Genomic DNA, 4331 nt, shown 5'->3' with positions numbered 1-4331 from the left:
TTTGTCCCTATTAAATTATTAAATTTGATCTCATAATAACTTTTTTCTTAATTTTTGGTACTTAATAGTTAATTTAATAATTTCATATGAGATGACTATTAGAATGATCAATTCTTAATTTAATTGACATTGGTGTTCTTTCTTAGAAATTAACTCGAAAGATTACTACTTATCTTCTTTTGAAGTTAGCCTTAGCTTTTTCCATAACAACTGTATTAATTGAGAGAACCTTCTCAACTATGAATATCTATAAGAGTTGACACTACAAGAAATGCATTGAGTACCGTTGGATTCATCAAATAAATCGGCCGGTAAAAAAGTTACCGTCGGATTTACCTTTGTACTTGAGTTGACGGTATAAATGTCGCCGAAAGATGTTTACTGGAAGATTTTTTCGTCTGACGCTAATTATCGATGGATTTTTCGTCGCTTTTTTCAATGGATTTGGCAAGATTGTGTTGATGGTTATCCGACGGCAACTATGCCGCCATTTCACGTGTTTAGGCGCCAGGTTACTATCGGATTGACGGTAATATTTTTTTATTTTTTTAAAACAGTTAAACCACAATTAGTAGACTCTTGTTAACAAAATTGTTGGAAAAAATTTAAATTTAGCATAAATCAACAAATTATTTTATTAAAAAATAAATGATCTGAATACAATAAAATATCACAGATGTAGAATACAATGATGTAGACAAACAAAAATGCATAAAACCCTAACCCCTATAGATTTCGGTAATCTTCGTTGTTGGCGTCATGGTCCCCCTGCTGAGACGGCGGAGTAGGTGCTGCCGTCAGTGCCCACCAACAGCGTTGCCGCTGGAACCAGCAGTGCCGCTGCCTCTAGCGAGTATCTGCTGGTTATACTTCTCCATCTGCTGTCGCAATTGATCGAACAGATCTAGCTTTTCCGTCAGGTCCAAGCTGACGATAACGCGTGCAAGAAGGTCTCGATACCTCTGCTCAGATTGCTCCTCTTACTGGTGAAGCTCATGTGTTAGCTTCTGCACCTCCTCCCCTCAAGTTGACAACTTCCTAGGGATCAGCAAGGCTGGTGACAGAGGCAAAGACAGAGGAACCCACCAATTCGGAGGAGCAGAAGCCATTGGCGAAGAACGATCCCAACCCAAAGCGGCAATTCTTGTGGGTTCAGAGGCGGTCTCGCCCCAAACCCTATCAGGATCTACCACTAAGTTCTCGGATCCGGCTTTGTTGTCCCCACTAGGCGGCTGAGATTGCTGGTCGCGGCCTCCAACTTCTGTGTGTACTCCTCCTGCGTCACACACATTAGTTGTGATTAGGATAATAGGATTAATGTAAATTTACATAATGGACTGCAGATCGCTTGTCAGCAAATTTATTCTTGTTTGCCTTCAAAGTATGGGTATACTTGAAGGTCTCCGCCAGTATCGCCTCAAGATCCAACAACTTAGACTACAAATTAATATATCAACCAATAAAATAAAATGAACAAATTAAACAATGATAGAAAAATATATATGATCATCCAAAATCATCATCCTTGAGTCCTAGATATGGTAATCATCATCCCTATTTATTATTATGATAATCCAAAATTTAACAACTAAGATTATCATCATATAATTCTCAAGTTACTGGCTATATGTGGTTATAATAAGTATCATCATCAAAGTCAATAAATATTTCAAACCCTTAACATACTTATAGATAGATATACATAATATTGCTCATGATCTCACATTTATAGCACCATTAGCACATAAAAGATTAACAATATATAAAATTAAACAAGTTAGAAGGAGATTAAGCTACTAGTGATTAAAATTGAAAGAAGCATATGAAATAAGAAAAAGAACAATAAGAAGTTTGGAGTGACAAATACCCTTTATTTTTCGTCCTAGATATGGAGTAGTGTTTTCTTTTCTTGACCATTGTTCTAGTCTTTATCATCATCACCCCCATGATTTTCACAAAATTCAGTTAAATGGCAACAAACTTTGGTAAATGAATTCAAGTTAGGAAGTTGGGAAGCTATAATACAAATGTTAAATGTTTTGGGTAAAACACTTTTCTATTGCAATTCCAGATACATCAACCATCCTACATGCTGATACGTGAATATCTTGTACCTTTTTTCTTAACATTTTTCCGTTATTTTTAGTTAGAATTTATTTAGTTTTATTTGATTTTAGTGTAAAAATTCTCTTTGGACACTACTTTGAGTTGTTTTAGTATTTTTATGATTTCAGGTGAAATTCGGAAGAATTTGGCGGAGTTTGGAGCTAAATAGGAGAAAGCTGGCAGCACCCTCCCTAGGCGCTAAACGCTCAAATGGCGTTTAGCGCTAGCAAGGGATAAAGGCCAAGACAAGTTAACTCCCTTTGGGGCATTTAACGCTAATGGGCGTTAAATGCCATCAGCAGACCGAACTCACTCCCTCTTTGACTTCTCAAGTGGATTTAGCATTTATTAGTTTTATTTTTTTTTTTGTAATTTTTATTTACAAACAATATCTTTTAGTCTTAGAATTTATTATTTTATTTTATTTCCGTTTCAAATTAGGTTAGTATAAAAAGGAAAAGATCACTTGTGATTGAAATCTTCTTCCTTCGACACGTTTGTTTTTAGAACCCTAGTTTTTCTGTAAGTCATGAGCAACTAAACCTCTTCTTTAAGGTTAGGAACTCTGTTTATTTCTATGAATTGAGATTATTATTATTCCTCTATTTTAATTAATGTTTTGATTCAATTCTAAGGATTATTTTCGTTCTTAATCTTATGAATTTGGGTGAAACAGGAGTATGACCCTTATTCTATATGAGTTCTTGTGATTCTCAAGAGAGTTATCTCGCTTGAACTATTGCTTGAAAACAAATTCCTCCTAAACTGCTAATTACATGAACTAATTCAGATATGTGACATATTGATGAGCGGATAATTTATACGCTTTTTGGCATTGTTTTTAGTATGTTTTTAGTAGGATCTAGTTACTTTTAGGGATGTTTTCATTAGTTTTTATGTTAAATTCACATTTCTGGACTTTACTATGAGTTTGTGTGTTTTTCTATGATTTCAGGTATTTTCTGGCTGAAATTGAGGGACTTGAGCAAAAATCAGATTCAGAGGTTGAAAAAGGACTGCTGATGCTGTTGGATTCTGACCTCCCTGCACTCAAAGTGGATTTTCTGGAGCTACAGAACTTGAAATGGCGCGCTTCCAATTGCGTTGGAAAGTAGACATCCAGGGCTTTCCATAAATATATAATAGTCTATACTTTGGCCAAGAATAGATGACGTAAACTGGCGCTCAACGCCAGCCTTCTACCCAAATCTGGCGTCCAGCGCCAGAAAAGGAGCCAAAACCAGAGTTGAACGCCCAAACTGGCACTCACGTGCCAGGAATAGTTTGAGCCTGGACATCACAATTTCGTGCACCAAGTTTTTGGCGCCGTTGCCGGGGACTTAATTATTCCTGTTTGGTGCCAAGAATCGTCTGAGATCCCAATCCCGGCAACAACACCAAGTTTTTGGCGCCGTTGCCGGGGATTGTTTGAGTTTGGACAACTGACGGTTCATCTTGTTGCTCAGATTAGGTAATTTTCTTTTTATTTTATTTTCAAAAAAATTTTTCAAAAATATTTTTAAAACTTTCTCATCTGTTTTCGAAAAAAATAAAAATGTTTTCAAAAAAAATTTTATTCAAAATTTTTAAAGAATGAATTCTAGTGTTTCATGAAGCATGTGAAGCCTGGCTAGCTATAAAGCCATGTCTAAATTCCTTTGGACTGAGGCTTTCAACCATCAGTTGTTACACGACTGTAGGGTATGTCAGGCATGTCATGTCTGAATTACATGCTGAAGCTTGGCTGGCCATTGGCCATGTCTAGTGTTTTGGACTGGAGCTTTCATTGAAAGCTTGGCTGGCTAGTGAGCCATGTCTAATTCCTGGACTGAAGCTTTAGACTAAGAATGCAAGATTCCTGGAATTCATGTTAAAAATTTTGGAATCCTTATTTTTGTTTTTCAATTAATTTTCGAAAAAAAAAACAAAAAAATTAGAAAAATCATAAAAATCAAAAACATTTTTTGTGTTTCTTGTTTGAGTCTTGAGTCATGTTATAAGTTTGGTGTCAATTGCACATGCATCTTGCATTTTTCGAAAAAAATCATGCATTCATAGTGTTCTTCATGATCTTCAAGTTGTTCTTGGTAAGTCTTCTTGTTTGATCTTGATGATTTTTTGTTTTGTGTCTTTTGGTGTTTTTCATATGCATTCTTGAATTCCTAGTGCCTAAGCATTAAAGAATTCTAAGTTTGGTGTCTTGCATGTTTTCTTTGCATTAAAAA

At 35.5% G+C, this 4331-nt stretch overlaps 1 long non-coding RNA gene across 1 annotated transcript in view; it reads left to right on the top strand.

Moving 5' to 3' along the window:
* The window catches only part of LOC110264133, a 21744-nt gene that overhangs the window by 2386 nt on the left and 15027 nt on the right, over positions 1-4331 (top strand). Inside the window, exon 2 of the long non-coding RNA XR_002349865.1 lies at positions 3103-3110. This is a non-coding gene — a long non-coding RNA (uncharacterized LOC110264133). The remainder of the gene's footprint in view (positions 1-3102; positions 3111-4331) is intronic.

The sequence above is a fragment of the Arachis ipaensis genome, chromosome B06 (genome assembly GCF_000816755.2).
Source record: "Arachis ipaensis cultivar K30076 chromosome B06, Araip1.1, whole genome shotgun sequence".
NCBI classification, from domain to species: domain Eukaryota; kingdom Viridiplantae; phylum Streptophyta; class Magnoliopsida; order Fabales; family Fabaceae; genus Arachis; species Arachis ipaensis.
This window is presented reverse-complemented; position numbering and strand designations above follow the sequence as displayed.